Here is an 18,164-nt window from a genome sequence, read left to right as displayed (position 1 = left end):
ACCTGTTGTGCAAACACCACAGATGCATCACCTCTGGTTTTTGAGAGGCATCATTGCTTGCAAAGAGAAAAGCAATCTTTATTTATTTATTTTTGGGGTTATATCCTGCCTTTTTCCTACAAAGGGCTCGAGGCAGCTGACATCATTCTCCTCCTCCATCTTATCCCCACAACAACAACCCTGTGAGGTAGGTTGGGCTGAGAGTCTGTGACTGGCCCAAAGTCACCCAGTTGGCTCCGTGGCCGAGCGGGGACTAGAACCCAGGTCGTCTGAGTCCCAGGTCCATGCTCTTAACCACTGCACCACACTGGTTTAGAAGCTGAACAATTTGCAGATTATGCGATGCACTGCAGAACATGGACTGAGTGTCAAAAATAGGCATTTTTTCTTTTTTGTTACATGTTGGCTTGCAGAATAAATGTTTTCAAACCCTCTTATTGCAATCTAGTTTTTAATGTACTGAAAATGTCCAATAAAATGATGATGACAATGATGAGGATGAGGATGATGATCATGATTCCATTGCCCTGGAGTGAATTTCTTCCATGAACTTCAGCATATCTTTGGATCCCAGCCATTGCATATAAGAGCGGCTGCACTTAAAGGCCAGTGAGAGTGATTCTTCTTCCAACTTGAAAAGGTCAGCTTGCGGCCCAGACAGAAATCCAATTGATTCATCCTTTATTACATCTTCCTTTCACAGTTGTCATTCCTTCACCCAAGAGCTGAAAGAACAATACTCGGGGTTGGGGGTGGAATCTACATTTCACTTACCACTAACATTAATTTCACGGATGCCGATACATCATCATCTCTGACTAAGTCTTAAGGTCTCAAGAGGGCACGTTAGAGAAGCTGTGAAATTCTATCTTTGCCATGTCTGCTTTGAGAACATCAGCTCAGCTTCCTATCTGACTCTCATCTGCATACAGGGGACAGAAATGCGCTCACATTAATGAGATAGCCTATCAGCGACTGGAAGATTTCTCAGACCTCAAGAATAGCTGACTTAGCAGTGATAAGCTCACAGAAAACACTGCAACAGAATTTAAAAACTGCTTTCACGCTTGTTCTGTCCCCCTCATTGAACAAACACATGATAGCCTAAGTAGCCTTATTCCGTGCTGTCCTCTCAACAGCCCTTGGGTTCTTGGCAAGAGGAAGACAGTTGAGAAATAAATGCAATGCATCATCAGTAATGACACGACGACAAGGGTGAGGCTGCACTAGGATTTGATCTAACTTTAGTCCTAGTCTAGCATTTTAACCTTCACATCACAATGCTTTCAGTTTATTCTAGCATGCCCCTGCAAAGCACGACACGCAGTGCTGACTGCTTGTCCTCAGGATGGTGCAGACAGAAGATCTGCAGGACTTCCAGGACTTGTGACAGAGCTGGACATTGAGTCGACTTTCTGGCTGGCATCCAGGCCTGTGCTTTCCAGAAAGGTTGGAAGTGCGGAGGCCAGAGCTTGCTATCTTGAACCTGCCACTGCTTCCTCCTCCACCACATTTCTGTTATGCATTGTGCTCCTTTTTTAACTGGCCAGCATGTACTGAAATCGCCGTCATAGTCACTTAAATATTGTGGCCGTCTTTAAATTTCTGCAGCACCCTAGAAAACAGACATTTTGGTGCCCAGCAGTGAACAGCTAGCCTTGGATTTTGGAGAGTATATCAGGGTTGGCGGCTCCGCCACCAGTTCAAGGGGCGGCCATAGCATTTCGCTCTTCTTCTCATCCAGTTCCCACCTCTGAGAAATGGGGCCAACGGTTGTCTGTCTCAGCCAATGTAACAAAGCAAGATGAAGACCGAGGGCACACTGAAACTTAAGCCAGTAGTCCTGCACTCCCTTTTCTGGAGGGCAAGAAGGTGGGAGAAGCCTCCTCCAGAGCCATCTTCTGGTGTAAGACTGTGAAATGTATCTCCCTTTCACTGTCTTTGTGTTCTCACCAGATTTAAGTTCTGGATTCATAACACCATCGTCAGGCAAGCGGACGATGCATTCCATTTCACAGCCCTGTCCAAACTCCAGTTTCCGCCTTTGTAAGAACTCCAAGGAAGTAAAAGGGCAGCTTTTCACCACTCAGCCCATGCAACTGCACAAGCTCTGTGCAAGCGACTGCTTCCCAGAGACATTCAGGCCTGGAACTTGGACATGCCGAGCCTCTTAGTAGCCAACAAATATATGCCAAAGTTATACAAAGCCAGCTTTATACTTACATAAAATGGAGAGATGTGGGAAGATCTCCACTTTAAAAGTCTATTCCTAAATATTTGCATTCCTGTCCAAATAGAAATAGTCAGGCTTGGATCTTGAATGTCTCGGGTCTGGACTCCCACCAACGTAAAGAGCAGGGAGCGTTTGTTTCAAGGGTCTGCCAGGCCCTTATTCTCCCTCTTGCAATGCTGCAAGTCTTTGCTCTCCACCCCCAGCCCAGTCTAGGACACAAATACATGAAACAAAATATTTGGGGAAAGTAGCACCTTTCAGCAATCAAACAATGCAAGTTAGTTACATATACAATGCACTTCAGTAACTAGATCTGGGACTTGTCCAAAATGGCTCATTTGTGAACTGAAGGGCTTTTAGTCGGGGGGGGGGGCTTTCATTTGTTCTCCTCCCCTGCAGCTCCCCACATGCCTCTCCACACCTCCCTCCAGAGAGCCCTCCACAACACACTTGGGCAGTTTTTCAGGAGGGAATAATGGGCAAAAAACAAAACAAACACTTCCTGTTGGTCCTGCAGACCAACACGAGGAAAGCTCTGGAAGGAAAGATTGAGAGAACTGGGCATGTTCAGCCTCAGAAAGAGAAGGTTGAGGGGAGAGAAGATGGCACTCTGCAAGCACCTCAAAGGCTGCCACAAAGAGGGAGGACAAGACCTCTTCTTGGTCATTCTAGAGTGCAGGACTTAAATGAAAAGGGACCAGATTTAGCCTAGACACCAGGAAGAATTTCCTGACTGTTAGAGCAGTATGACAAAGGAAACTTTTACCTGGAGAAGTTGTGAGCTCTCTTTCACTGAAGACATTCAAAAAGCATTTGGACAGTCATCTGAATGGGATGCTGTAAACTGGTGTCCTGAATAGCAGAGGACTGGACCTGATGGCCTTCTGGCCCTTCTAACTCTACTGTTTTAGGATTGTATGATGTTATTTATAAGCATTTCTCAGAAACTGCCTACTTAATATTATTTTCCCTTTATATCATGAGAGCTGGAAACATAGTCTTAAGCAATGAACTCCTCTTTGGGATGAAGGTGCAGTTTTGTTTTATTTTTTATAATAATATAAAGTGCACCTCAAATGTGTCACCACTTCACAGGAACTATCAAAGATGCATAGATCCTTTCTAAATGAGGCCTCATTTTGTGCTCATGATTTCTCACTTGCTCAGTCATGGTGGCTTGCAGGTGTTTTGTGCAATGTTGTTATTCTCCAGGCCCTCCCTGTTTCTTGCCACCGTTTTCATGCCTTGTTCCCCATCAAGAAATGTCTGGTATTATCAGTGAATGGCAGCATGAAAACTTCATGTAGTTGTGCAAGTCTGCGATGCCACAGTGCCACCTAGTGTTTATGTAATGAAACATGTAGAAAGGCAGAAGAAAAAAACAACCCCAGAAAATAAACACATGTAAAGCCATGTGGCTAAGAGGCCGGGTTTGAAATCAAATAATAAATAAATAATGGAATTGACCTTAATGCTGCAAAGAACCCAGAAGAAGACACCTCAGTAAAATGGTTGATTAAGAGCTTCATGTAGAGAAGCTGTTGGGAATTATTCTAATACATCCAATAGTGGCACTGAACCTTACCGTTATTGCTCACCTGAGCACCAGCCCTTGTTTAACTCTTATTTTGTGCTTCTCACTGACAATTGTACCAGAGTACAATGAAATGCACACAATACCTTTCTGATTCAGGTCTGTTTTATAGCCACTTGGCACAAGTCCCTGCAAAGCAACTGTGAGTATATGTAAACAGTTTAGTTTCCAATAGCAAATGAATGACTTTAGGTGAAGGATAAATGTTTTTTTAAAAGATTAATCACATAAACCACATCTCCCAGCTCGCCCTGTGGAGGCTGCCAACAGCCTTGCCTGCAAACACTTCTGTGAGATTTTGGCAACCCAACAGTGCCAACACGCCACCTATTGCCAAGGCAGCAGACATCACATTCTTTGTTATTTTCTGAGCTCTGCTGCAAAAGCTGCTCCTTGAGGAAATGTTTGCAAAACCTCCATCTCCTGCCTGCCCACCCCAGCCTTCCCCTGGCTGGAGCCGTCTGCCCACACTGTCCCAGGTAATCTCATTCCATCACGGGGCAAGACTTCAAGGCCACGCAGGAATGTTCCATTTGGTTTTGTTAATGAGAACATCATTTCTTTAGCTATTCTATTTGCTTAAAGTGAACTTAGCTGTTTCTCATTTGTGTTTGTTGGCTTTCTCCTACTTCCTTGGCCTTTTTGGCCACTGTATGTGGCTGTGGCAGCAACTCCCACCTCCAACAAAGAGCTAATCTTAATAAACAGTTCTTGGTGGCCACAGTTTAGTTTTCCCATAATGCCCTGGATCTTCATCTTTATCACCCTTAACATCATCACAGGGCATTATAGAGAATCTCTACTGACAAGTGTCATTCCATCACTTAAACATCTCAGAGCAATGCACTGCCTGGGGCATTCTGGGAAAACAAAATGGAGGCCACTGAAATTAGCTGCTGCTTCTACCAAAAAAATAGGCATGGTGGGATGAGAAAAACAGAAAATCCCTTTTTACCAGTGGAGGCTGTGGCTCCAAAGTCAGTGGCATGGTGTAACCACTCCGGGTTTCATTGTGAAGTCTCCATGTTTAGTTATTTAGAACTGCCATCCTGGATGAGTTCAGAACCATGAACAGCTCCTTTAAAGTTCTGGCCGAAATCTGACGTGGACCACGTTGCAGACACCAACACAGGAGGGATCCCAACAGAAGGTGTCCTTCCTGGTTCCTGCCCTAAATCGCCATGTTGGAGGCAGGCCAATGGCTCCATGCACACAGTCTCAGAGCCCTCTCGGCTCCAGTTTGAGAGCTGCAACAGGCACTGGTTTGCCTGCCGTTTGCTGTGTTTGCGACGACAGTGGGCTTCAGATCAAGTTGGCGTTGTTTTAGTGAAAATGCTCCAGCTCTGCCTTCACTTGTTCCCATTCAGCATCACCATTTGGTAAGAGTTTAAAGCCCACTTAATTGCAACCACGCTCATCTTGAAGCCAGCAAAGATAATGCATGTCAAGTAAATTTTAACAGAGGCCGAGTGTTTATGCTTTCTAGCTTTTGTACATTCTTAAGTAGCTTAATTAGCAATGTAATTTCCTGTAGACCCCCAGTGCACTTCTGAGAACAGAACGGAATGACAATTACAGCTTTTCTCAGTTGAAAGCAAGGAGCAGTGGGCAAGATCCCAGCAATGCACAGTCATTTTTTCCCTGCAAAAGTGGCATAATGAGGAAGTGGCAGTGAGCTAATGCAAGCATATGGTGCTATTCATAGGCATGGCCTGCAAAGTAAAGGCCTTGTGCGTCATTACATGTTGAGCAGCATCAAAAGCAGCTTGTGTGGTGCAAAGAGAGAGAACAGGCATGTTATTAAAATAGAGGTGCGGCAGCCAAGGTATCTACTGTGGTTTTATTTGTCCTGGGAAATCAAAGCATCTACCTTCACCAAGCTTGTGTCCTCCAGGTGTTTTGCAGTTCAACTTCCATCAGTCCCTCCTGGCATAGAATGCTGGGAGCTGTAGTTCAGAAGACCTAGAGGAACCGGCTTGGAAAAGGCTGCTCTACCATGCACCACTGCTGAGCGCCACATTCAGTTACTCCATGTCCTACCTTGTAGAAGACCCTGGATGAACAACCTACAGGTGCTCTAGAGGTTCTACACACCCTGGGCATAACACTTCTGTGGCAGGTTCATCTGATCCATTAAAAGATGTACTCCTGCCAGAGTACTGTGAAAAATTAAATTAACCATGAAAGGATCCTGTGAAATCAAAATACTTGCCCATGAAAATATCTCTCTACCAGAGTCACTGCTTTGGCTGGAGCTCAGACTCCAACGCTTTGCTGCAGTTCCACATTTTCAAGTTGCTGTGCCTGATACTATGCAAATATCTACTGTCAGAAGAGGGGCACACAGGGAAGTCAATCACACCAGGAACACTGCCCACCCTAAAGGAGAGCGATGTTGATCCTCACAGCAGGGGTGGGGAGCCTATTTTGGTCTGGGGATAAACCATCCCCCCATACAAATGCATCAGGGGGTGGGCCCCTTCCTCAAAACCCCTGCCATGATGCCTTCTGAGCCCACCCCACCAAGGTCTTCTTTCTTTGTGCAGTGAGGGACATGGCGCTCCATGCGCAAAGGTGCCCGGCCATTCCTTGGAGGAGTCCTTCCTTCAAATGCCAGCCAAGCTGGAGCCCTTTTTGTGGTAGTGAGTCACAGGCTGAGTGAAAAGCCTCAGCTGGTACTTGGGGAACCGCTCCTCTAAATGCTGGCCGGGCTGGACACTTTCTTGGGACTGTGAGCAGCTTAGGAAGGATCTCAGCCTGCGCTTGGAAGAACTGCTCCAGGTGCCCTTCAGCCCCTGTCTCTGTGCGAGGGAGGGGGGCACAGAGGCTCCGTGCCTTTCTCAGACCAGGGGAAGGTAGAGGTAGGCAGGGAAGGGACCAGCAGCGGTTCCTCTGGGGGAGGAATTTGGAACCCCACATGGGCTGAATGTGGCCCCTCGACCTGAAGTTCTCGCCTGCAGATCTCACAAGTCAATCAATTTGTGTTTTCTTTTAACTCAGAAATGAAGCATGTCTCAGCAAAATGTTGGGAATTGCCCATTTGAAACAACTAGCGCCCTCAGTTTCCCCTACTATATGTTGGTTGGAATGATCTTTCTCTAGACAAACCAACTGCCTGGAGATGATGGCCCAAACTCAGCCCCTGCAACATTTATGACTTCTTATCTAAACCATTTATCCCTTATGGATTGTCGGAAATGCATTGCCAAAAAAAAAAGGGGGGGGGGGACACCAATCTGTATAATGTCTGCATGTCCTCATTTATATGTATAGATGCAAATTTAGAAATAACAATTTAAATCGAAAAATAGCACCTCTCAGTATAATGTGGAAAACTGTCCTCAGCGTGTGCTTCTTTTTCTGTCTCCTGACCAGGTGCTATTGAGGGGCATCTTCAAGGTGTCTCTTTTCCCCCTGGCAGTTCTTTCTCTTGCAGCTGGGCTTGGACCTGACAGCTCTTCTTTGAGGACAGAGGACATGGCTTGGCAGCCTTTCAAACAAAGAAGTGGCCTCTGCAAAAGAGGATAACTGGCCACCTGCCTTGCTCAACAGCTGGAAAGACTCTCACAGCAGCTTATGGATTAATCAAGACATTCCCTAACCTCGGGTTTACAACGTATATTGACACAGAAATGGAAAAGGAAAACAAGGAAACTGGAGCACCATCTCTTAGTGTAATGAGGTTCTTACAAAGGCCAGCTGGGATGGAAACAGATTTCTCACAGTCAAAGGGAAGGCCTTGGTGGGCCTCCAGAAAAATAGCCTGGTGACCTACTAGCCTTTCCTGAATGGTTGTAATTCACCTAGAAGCTGGTGGTCTTGCAGGATGAGGCCTCAGTCTTCTGGGGCCTTGCTCAATCGACTAGCTCCTTGCCATGGCCATCCTCGTGGGCAGGGCTTGGAACGGGGAAGGCTGATGATATCACCTCACCTCATCCCTCCTTTCAGATGGGCCTGCTGTCCTTCCTCGCAGAGCTGTTGGCTCCAGCGACCTCTGGGAGGGCAGAGGAGGGACCTGGCCCAGCTGGGAAAGGAGCAAAGAGTGGAGATGGCCGTTCCCTGTGGGTGCTGCTTTGGCTTGAAGCAATTTGGGGAGTCCTCTGTTGCCCCTGCTTCGAAGACCTACACACCCACTATTCTTGTGCTGCTATTTTTACCACCTCAGTGAAAACCCTCCTTGAAACAACATCTAGCAGTTTTCCGAGACTGAGTGGGCTATGCAAAGCTGACAATGAGGCTATACAGGAATTATCCCTGGAGTAAAATAGGCAGCAGAAGCAAGAGGATCTGAACAATTATAGTAATAAACCACCTGCATCTGTGAGGTTTCACTTGTGACTCATGTTTCGGTTGTATTATTTTGGCTAAGCCCCAGTTGTTCCCACTGCGGTGCAACTCTGCTCACATTAAACACATCTTTCACCTTTGACAAGGACTGGAGGAGTACACAAATGTGCAACTGAACTGGGATGCACACGCACATCAGCTGTGCGCTAAGCTAATCTTCCTTGCTGGGCCAGAGAATGAGTGTTTACACTGACTTGTTAATTAGATGAGCAATGCAAAGATGACTGTGTTATCATTCCCTGCAGAAGTTGTGAATGGTAACTCTGCTTATGTTGCATGCACTGAAACGTCTTTTGAATGATAACAGAGGACTTCCTTTCCGCTTTTGCAAACATGGGTGTGCACTTGCCCACCCAGGAGAATGTTTCATGCATCTGACAAAATAGACGCTGGCCGTGAAATATGTGCAGCAAAAACTTTGTGCTATGCGACTCTTTGTTATCCCTAAGTACGGCAGACTAACTCAGCTGGCCTGCTGGAAGTTATACAGTTACTGTTTGTGTACGCCCACCATGGATACATTTCCTCTGGTTATATTTACACACAATGACAAGCTATGGCAGGAATGGCTTGCTGTTACGTGTGAATGCTGGAAGCATGGTGAAATGAGGCATGTTTGGTTTCAATGAATCATACGGAGAAGCAACAGTCTGTTTGAAGGTTTCCGTGTTGCAGCTTCTCGTTATGTGTGAACCCAGTGGCAACGTTCTTCCATGGTATCCCTGCTTTGGCTGCTCAGCCGCGGCCACTCCAGCCACCATTTCCACCGCCCTGTTTGCCTGGCAATGGCTGAGTTGCCAGCAGGCGGGGCACTGATTGCCTGCCCCTGTGTTCCCTGATCTCCCTCCTGGCATGCTCTGCCCGAAGCTCAGTTGCCACGCCAGCGCCATGCCCACCTCCCGACTGATTGCCCACCTTGCATGCCACCCAGCCAATGGCCTACCTACCCACCTCCAGCTGTGTCACCTGCCTACAAGGATGGCCAAGGTGTCCAAATCACATGGGCACCTGCCACTCATGTGAGGATCAAGGGACGGAGACACATCCCCACTTCTCGCGCAAGCCTCTTACAGGTTCCCCAGACTTGCACGGATCCCGAGAGGCCTGCCCGCAGGGTGAGGGCATGGCGACTGGGCATGAGAGGCGGGGACTGCCCACATTGCACTGTGTGGGACACCGCACAAGACGTGGGCATGTGGGAGGTGACAGCGCAGTGGCACCATGCAAGGCAGGCGTCTCAGTGGTGGGTGACTAGGTGGTGCCCAAGCTGGGCATCCAGGCCAGGAGGTGGGTAGGTGGTGATCAGCCCAGTGGCGAGCATGGCAGTGGCCGGGCATCAGAGATCATGCATCAAGAAGGAACGCAGGGAGCATCTCCAGCAGCAGCAACAACCATGGAAGCAGCCGTATTAGCTTGCTCTTCCACCAAAACAATGGCTCATCTTGTAGCACCCTATAGGCTATAGGCTGGATCCAGAGAAGCAGAAGAAATTCCAGTGTTGGTCTCTTCTGCGAATGCACCTTCTACACCTTCTTCCAGGCCCTGCACACGAGGCATGCGCAACGCATCCTCCCAAGGCTCAGGCCAAGAGACGCCTTACATTCTTCACATTTTTCAAGAGCTAGCAGAAGACTTTGCAGAACATGGATTTAATGCAAGTTTGCATGGCGAGACATCGTGCCAGGCCTAACTGCTTGAATCTTACACATGGGAATCTTCTGCTTAGATTAAAGCCCCTCTGCTAGTAAAAGATCCTTTGCCTTCATGGAAGGGCACCTCTGGATTTAATCCCAACGATGTATCGTTATTACAAGCTTTCCAACTCATATAATCTGTATCATGATAAACGTGTTAGACTTTAAGATGCCATGAGGCTGTTGTTTGAATGTAGGCTTCTTTCTGTGATAGCAGGATCCGTGGCACCTTCTTCCAGGTGCTATGTGCCAGGCACGTGTAAGACATTCTCCAAAGGGTAGAGCCAAATCCACCACTTTCTCACGAACATGCCTTACTCAGCCATTTTTGTTTTGGAGGACAATCCGTCACAGGTCTCCAGTCAAGCACCAAGTGCCTCATCCAGATCAGGGAGTCATGTCTCCAGCCTGCCAAAATTCTCTCCACCTAAAGGGGCTGTTTACTTGGCAACAGATCCCAGACTTCAGTCCACCAGCCAGCGTTCAAGGCCTTAAAAAGTCACCTCCTGTCTTCTCAAGCAGGGTTTTGAAAGCCCTCCCTCCACCACAAACCACAGCAGAGCCACCCTGTGATGTGAGCTCCGGAGTCTCCTTTAGGAACAGTTTTGACTGGGATCCTCTCTCCCATCTTCTCTTGCTTGGCGGAATTACCCCAGGCTCTCTTTGCCTTTGAAGTAGCCTGATTCCAAGAAAAATCTATCTTTGCCAAATTCCTGAACTTGGCTAAACAGATCTGCTTCAAAAAGAAAATCTAGGCTCATTTATTTTCATTGTCACGCATTATGCTCACAGTCACAATTTATTCTTGAAAAAGCCAGCCACTCTCTCTCCTCTAATAATGGTTAGTTCTGATTAATGACTCCTATGCATGTTAGGTGGAAAAGGCATGCGTCCGAAGGCCCTATCCTGATCACCTGGGAACCTTTTCCCACTTTACTTCCTTGTGCACATTACCACCTATCTTAGATGGTGACCTGCAGTGAGACTTGGAAGCAATCCGCCGCAGTCCGCTGCCACCATTTCCTTCCCCACTACGTCCCTTGCTGTCCAGTGCAACTGGCCTTCTGGGGGATTGCTTGCCATGCTTGCTTCCTCTTTAATGCATGAGTACTAATGCAGAGAAGCTCCAGAGGACCTGGATAACTAACTTATCTACCATATCCTTGCCCACCTCTTCCCACATGAGCTTACCTGTGGATTCAGATCTTCCACAGAGGTCCTTCTTCAGGTCACACGATGGGAGAGGTGGGCAAGCAAATAGGGCCTTTTCCATGCTGGCACCTGGGCTTTGGAGGCCTCTCCTGAAGGAGGTTTGCCTGGCATTGGGGTATGACATAAATCTCAGTGCTCAGGGAAGAACTTTTTAAAATATTTCCCAGGATGTTTAGATATGCTCTCTGTTTCTTATGCTGACATGCTGATAGTATTCTATTGTTATTGTTTGATTAGTTTTATTGCTCTTTTTTAATTGGAAGCCAAGCCAAGAGTCCTTTAGAATAGAATAAACAAAGGGGGAAGCCCTCTTTCTCAGCAGCAAGGAAAATGGGATGGACTTCTCCAGTGGCAGTAAAACTGATGGGACTTTCCCCAGCTTCCATCCAGGGAGGGGAAGTTCAAATGTGGAAAAAAGCACTTCACAAATATGTGCAACTCTGTGGGGGGAAAGAGGTGTGTGTGTGTGTGGATAACAGTGTGCTTCTGAATGAACACCGTTTGTAACTGACTTTAAAATGATGCAAGGTTTGAATGCGGCAGCAAATCCACATTCCAACATCAACCAAAAAAACCCTCACCCGAGTGCTGCATTTCTGTCGTCTGCCCGTGCACCCGCATAGAAGAGCAGCAACACAAAAGTGCCACGTGTGAAATCCGTGCTAGCATCCTCACAGAGTCCGTCCCCCTCGCCAGTGTCCCTCTTTGCAACAGCCGTCCACATCTGGTGCATCGTTTTCAGAAGCTTTCCCAAGCTTCGTGTATGACAAAAATTAGGACAACAGGTTTGGGGCCATGCAAAGCGAGCCGCTTTTTATGTTTATTCTGTGCAAAATATGGTTACAGGGCAACATGGACATTCTGAAGTCATTTATGAAGCAAGACGAAGGCTGAGAACACCTGTACAAGGAGAGCAGGGGAAGAATTAAGGGGGCTGTGCTTCAGGAAGATCAATGGGGCCTTTTTGCAATGCGAATTACAGGCGTGAGGGAAAGGGTTCAAGCCCCTAAATGTCCCCACGCATGCTGTAGTCCCTGCCACAGCCCATCCTGCCTATTTGTCAAAAGTAGCAAAAGCCCTGAATGAACTCGGGCTTTGCCTTATTCATAAAAGGCTGCCTGAGGAGAGGGTGAGCAGCTAGCATTCATGAGCAGCTAACACTGAGAAGCAGTCTTGTGTGATGGTTGGATGTTGGACTGGGACTCTGTAAATTTGGGTTCTGGTCCCCACTTGGTCATGAAGCTCACTGGACAACTTTGAGCCAATCACTCCCCTTCCGCCTACCCTACTTCACAGGGTTGTTGTTCTGAGGAAAAAGTGGAGAGGAGCAGGAGGACTATGCAAGCCACATTGTCTTCTTGGCAAGAGGGGGAAAAGTGGGATATAAAAGTAATAATAAAATGTAGCAGCAATAAGAAGAAGCATGAAGTGCTTCTTTCTCTTGCCAACCACAAAGGCACTCCAAGCCAAAGACAATCAGGCATTAAACACCGGTGACTTTCAAGCCAGTCTCTACTGCTCCAGGAAGCAGTTAAAGGAGTTCCCCCTGCTATTCAGTGTAGTAGATGGAGGCTTTGAACGCAAGGCAGTCACCCAAATTCACACACTGATTGAAATGGCAAAGAACAGAGAAACACGAACATGTACAAACATCCTTTCCTCAGCCTCCTAGAAGGTCCTTTTTATTCCCATTGTTAAATAATTTGGTCAAAAGTAATACTGGGGGTAATTGTCTTCCAAGAGATCATGGCTTTGAAGGAGAAAAAAGAGAAAGAATTTGTCTGGAATTAGCCGAACAGTGAAAACAAGAATTCACAATGGGCTGGTTGCTGCTTTCCTCTCTCAGATTCAGCCTTTATCAACATGGTAAAGTAAAATGTTCTATTTCTCCACTCCCAGGAAAATGGATAAGAAATGCACTGGTTCCAGAAAGCAGAGCAGGCTGGAATGCACTCCCTAAAGTTTTGCTGGGAAGGCAACTTGAAGGTTGAACAGCAGATTCGCTGGGTAATTACTTACAACTGCTGACCAGGGGTCTCAGCAGAATGTCCAATTCTGCAATGATCAGACACTGGCGTGCTTTTCTTGTGACATCCCAGCATGTGCCATGTTTGGAACATGGACCCACAGAGAGTCTTAGCCACGTGTGCCATGTAGGTTCAGAAAGGCTTCATGCAGAAGTGCAACACTTTAGGGCATAGTCCTGTGCAGGTCCCACAACGTTTTTCTGCCTAAACATGCATAGGATTGCCCCTTTAGTGACATACTGTATATCTGCAGTGTGTTGCTTCCACGGCACTGCTTACGGCAGGGCATGCAGGGAGAAAGTAGGAGTGACCAGGTGTATTTGCATATCTATCCCATAAATAGTATAAAGGGGTGGGGCAATAAAAGACACAGGTGAGGAGAACCAAGACTCTTCTCTCCCCACCCCCTCCTGACCCTGCCAGGCTCCATTGCTTCAAGAATCTTTCTCCCAGCTGGGTTCCCTGCTAGAACTGGAGCTTGGATGGAGCCAAAGTCCTTGCAGGGCTGCAATTTGGCCAGGCGAGGTTAAGGAGGGGCCAGGGCGCCATCCCTTTTACTTATTGGCAGGCTTCCATATAGCCTGATCCTGATCCTACCTAATCTTGGAAGCTAAGCGAGGTTGGGCTTGATCGAAATCTGGACGGGTGACTTAAATGTTGTGAACTGCCCAGGGAGATTCAGCTACAGGTGGTATAGAAATGTAATGTAATGATATTAATAATAACCACCTGAAATGTGGTTGCCCTGCGACTTCTTATACAGAGTCTTTGGCAGTGATCCTGAAGAGGACGTGATTAAAAAGCATTTTGCATATCCCAGGTGGGACCCAAATTTAGTGGCGTAGACCCATACTTACAGCAAACACATTGAAATCAAAAGGTTTTAGACTGTTTCTGACTACCTCACATGTTCACGCCAAAGACGCACAATGCTGGAAGGAGTCTGGAAAGGCCAAAGTTGCTGTGCACATAGTTGCAGTGTTGCCTTTTGAGGACATTAAAATTACACAGGCCACAATCCTAAGCAGGTTTGGACAGAAAAACAGCCTACAAATCCCAACATTCCCAGCCATCGTAGGAGTTGTCTTTTTTCTGTCTCAACATGCATAGGATTGTTCCTTAAGGGGCCTTTGGATTCAATAGGGTGGCCATATGCCCTATTTTACGGAGGACAGTCCTCTATTCAATGTATGCCAGAGAGTAGTCCTATATGTTGAAGGCATCTTGTACTAAAAGCATTGTCCATTCTACGTCCATAAAGATCAAAAATATCAGAAGGATGAGGTGTGCTTTGACATTGGCACCTGGACATCACTTGGACAGCAGATAGAGCAAGACCCAAAGGGTCACCTGTATGCAGTCTTCCACGCTGCAGTGAGATGTTCTATATTTCTGTTTGATTATAACACTTTCCATGATTGCACCTAAAATTATAAATTAGCATATGCACACATTACATAAATCACTGTCCTCTTTTTCTGGGGATACATTTCCTCTTGGCCCTAGTTCAGAATCTATGATGGGGTTGGGGCCCAACAAAAACTCCTGGGGCAGGGGATCAACCACAGGTTAAAGCATCTCTGTCCGGTTCCCTTCATTGCTCCTGAAGAGTCCAGCAGCCCCAGATTTTGATATGTGGCAAAGTTACATGAATGCAACATCCACCTGCATTGATGGCCTTGTCCAATCTGAATTCCTGCATAAGGAATGCCCACGGAGAATGGGGGTAGCTGGGACAGGCCTTGGCATTGTGCTTCTTTCCTGGGAGGGGCTGGCTAGTCTTTCATAATGGCATTGCAGTGCCAGAATGACATGTCAGAAATGGTGGCCACTTGGTAGCATTTCTGTCAAAGCGTGCCTGGTTTCATCTCTGTTTTCAGATGTCATAGGGACACCTCAGTTTTCCAGTGGAAGCTGAAAATTTCTGATAAGGTTTTGCCAGCAAGTTTCAGAAGGATTTTATTTACATATATTTACGTATATTTATAGGCTGCCGATAATTGCCAAGGCCTTCCTATGTGGCTTAAAGATTTTGGCACCTCAAGGATTTTGAGGTGGCTTCCACAAACCCAAAGATGACCTAATTAGAGGAGGATATAATGAACTCTTAGAGCACAGGAGCTGACTGGGGCATGCTGGGAATTGTAGGCCTTTTTCTGTCTAAGGATTATGTCCTTAGAGAGATTCTTCCTCTCTGAAAACCGTTGTTTGCCTGTTTAGAGCAGCATAGATCCTGGTTTCTGTGCTTCATTCGCTTTGCATTCTAATCCTTCTTGTTGACCTTTAGCAATGTGCATGTTTAGGTAGAGATGGAAACTGGGGTCTGACAGTTATTTAAACAGCAGCAATCAACAGTTCCCAGCAGGCTTTGAAAGAAAAAGTTGCTGTTGTTTTCCTTCACCTGCCAGTTCAGGTCCAGCATTTTAGCACATCCCACGGCTTTAGTAAATGTGTTTCATCAATGCACTGGGTGGAATATTTCAAATAGGTTAAGTATTTCTTTCAGCTCTAAGGCTAAAATTTCAAGTACTAGTACATGTGTGGGTTGCAGAACTGAGCACATAGTTCAGTGTAAGCATAAACCTTAATGCACTGGGGCTGCTCAGAAGGACTTTATCAGGATTATTAATTTACATGTCATTTTTAAAAAACTTTTTTTTTAATCCTCATTTACTTCCACAGTGTCACCAACCCCTTTTTCAACACAGTCTTGGCAATTGCAAATCTTCTGCACAAGTTCTTCCTGTTTTTTAAATCCATTTTCTAAAAAGGAAGCTGCTATTCATACCTCTATACATCTCTGACAGAATCAGAAAAACCAGAAAAGCTTGAAAGGAGAGGGAGAAGAGTAGAAAAGAAATGGGGAATAACACAACACACCAGACAATCCTCAATAGAGCCTTCACTTTACACTGCTTTTATGTAATTCATGGCTGAGAGTACTCTGAAAAGGAACTGAAAAAAGCAGGGAGTTAATATCTCTTTTTTCTGGAGTAGCTGGGAAACTGTTGAAAAGATGAGAGACACTGAGAAATTGCATTGCGGAGTGGGAGACATTGTCCTCTCCCTTCCAGTGCTTCTACTTTTGTCACACACTTGCGCACACACCCTTTTTAGTGCTTTTCAGTTGACAACTTGGCAACTGGACCCTGGCAACGGCACACAGATTAGCCTATGTCAGTCTTGTCTTGTCAGTTCCTGTGCATGTTGCCTATTCCAGTTCACCACTATCTCTGGCAGCTGAAACATACCAGAAATTGACCAGACGAGACCATGTATTTAAGGGTGCACTTGCAAATTTGCAAAAGACCCCTTCCCCAAAATTATGAACACACCTGTGGAATTTTTTGGGGGGAGGAGCTGAAAAAATAACCCCAGCTGTGCATTTTTGAGGCACCAAACGAACAAACGACCAGTGGCAAGCAAAAACAGTAGCCAGAGGAGGAGGCCGTTCTGCTGCAAAATGCACAGGGATACCTGCTGGAGATTCGAGGAGGAACAACACGTGGTGCGCAGCTTATTCACAGGGTGGCTTATGGTGTGAGTCTCTCCAGTGAGTCAGTTTGTGTCTCTTTCGGGAGTTAGTGAACATTGATTGATTGATTGATTGATTGATATCCTGCCTTTTTCCTACAAAGGGCTCAAGGCAGCTGACATCATTCTCCTCCTCCATCTTATCCCCACAACAACAACCCTGTGAGGTAGGTTGGACTGAGAGTCTGTGACTGGCCCAAAGTCGCCCAGTTGGATCCATGGCTGAGCGGGCACTAGAACCCAGATCGCCTGAGCCCCAGTCCCAGGCTCTTAACCACTGCACCACACTGGCTCTCAAACATGCCAATGTGCATTTATATTTTCTGTAATCTGTGTGCTCTATGCCCTAAAAGGGGAAGCTTGTGTTTGTATTTGAATTCTGTATTGCAGACAGCATATTAGTCTTTGGTCTCCAGGAATGTGTGGAAGATAATTGCCACTTAATATGGAGCATGAATGCCTTTTGCATTATTGTAAATTGTTGACTGTCTGCATGCATGCATAACCACTCCAATCCAGGTGTGTGTTCAGTACTGAGGGCAGAGTAGGGGACTTAGCATAGATGGCAGGTCGCAGGAGCCATCATGATTTTGAACTAGCTCTAACAGTAAGAAAAAAACCCAGCCTCACATCCATTTTCTTTCTCCTCTTATTGAGAGGAGGAGCAAAACCGAAATGCCTTAGCTGTGTGCCCATCTCAACCGTGTGGCGTTTCACTCACTCCGCCGGATGCTGCGGGAGCTTTTATTACTGCTTCTGTGAGCTATGTATCTTCTGCTTCATCGGGGAATACAAGACAAGTAAGGAAATGACAAAGCAGTATTTCACAGTGCCTGGAGAACGTTTCATAATCACCACACACTGACTTGACTTCGTTGACTGCAGTCTTTGGAGGAAAGTCAGCTGGGCTGCTCAAGGCAGGAAGAGCCCTGCGCCAGAGGGTCCTTCTAGTACGTGACAATGGCCACACTATCTTGATTCAAACTGGGGCAAATGGTGTGGCTCCTTCAACTCCCCACTGTAGGCTGCCTGTGGAAGACATATCCTATGGCACCTGCTGGGGTTCAGCCCAGCCTCAGTGAGAATGAGGCCCCACGGTACCGAAAGGTGACACTTCTCTTCCCAGGAGCGATCTCCAGGCTAAAGGCCGTGAGGGCTTTGGGCAGACACACTAGCAGGTGGTCACAATGTACAGATGTGGTTTGTGGTGCCAGAAAATCTGTGAGTTTATAGTCTAGGGCTCGCCATCAGGATCACAGGTGAGGCAGCCGCTTCAGGTGCAGGAAGATGCTGGGGCAGAGCTGTGTCTGCTGCATGGCCACCGCCTTAGGGATGAGGATGTGCACCATTGCTGCCTATTGCCGCCACCATTCCCTCCCCTCAGCCTCTCACTCTGAGGACTCTCAAGGAGCAAGACCCTGAAGGAGCAAAAGGGCTTCCTGAAGAGTAGCTGCTTCTAGGTCCAAATATCTCTGTCAGAGTTGGGCCCTTTCCTCTGGGCCAGGCAGTGTGGGAAAGGTGGT

The sequence above is a fragment of the Varanus komodoensis genome, unplaced genomic scaffold (genome assembly GCF_004798865.1).
Source record: "Varanus komodoensis strain SLA01 unplaced genomic scaffold, ASM479886v1 scaffold3, whole genome shotgun sequence".
NCBI lineage: Eukaryota > Metazoa > Chordata > Lepidosauria > Squamata > Varanidae > Varanus > Varanus komodoensis.
Note: the sequence above shows the minus strand (reverse complement) of the source record.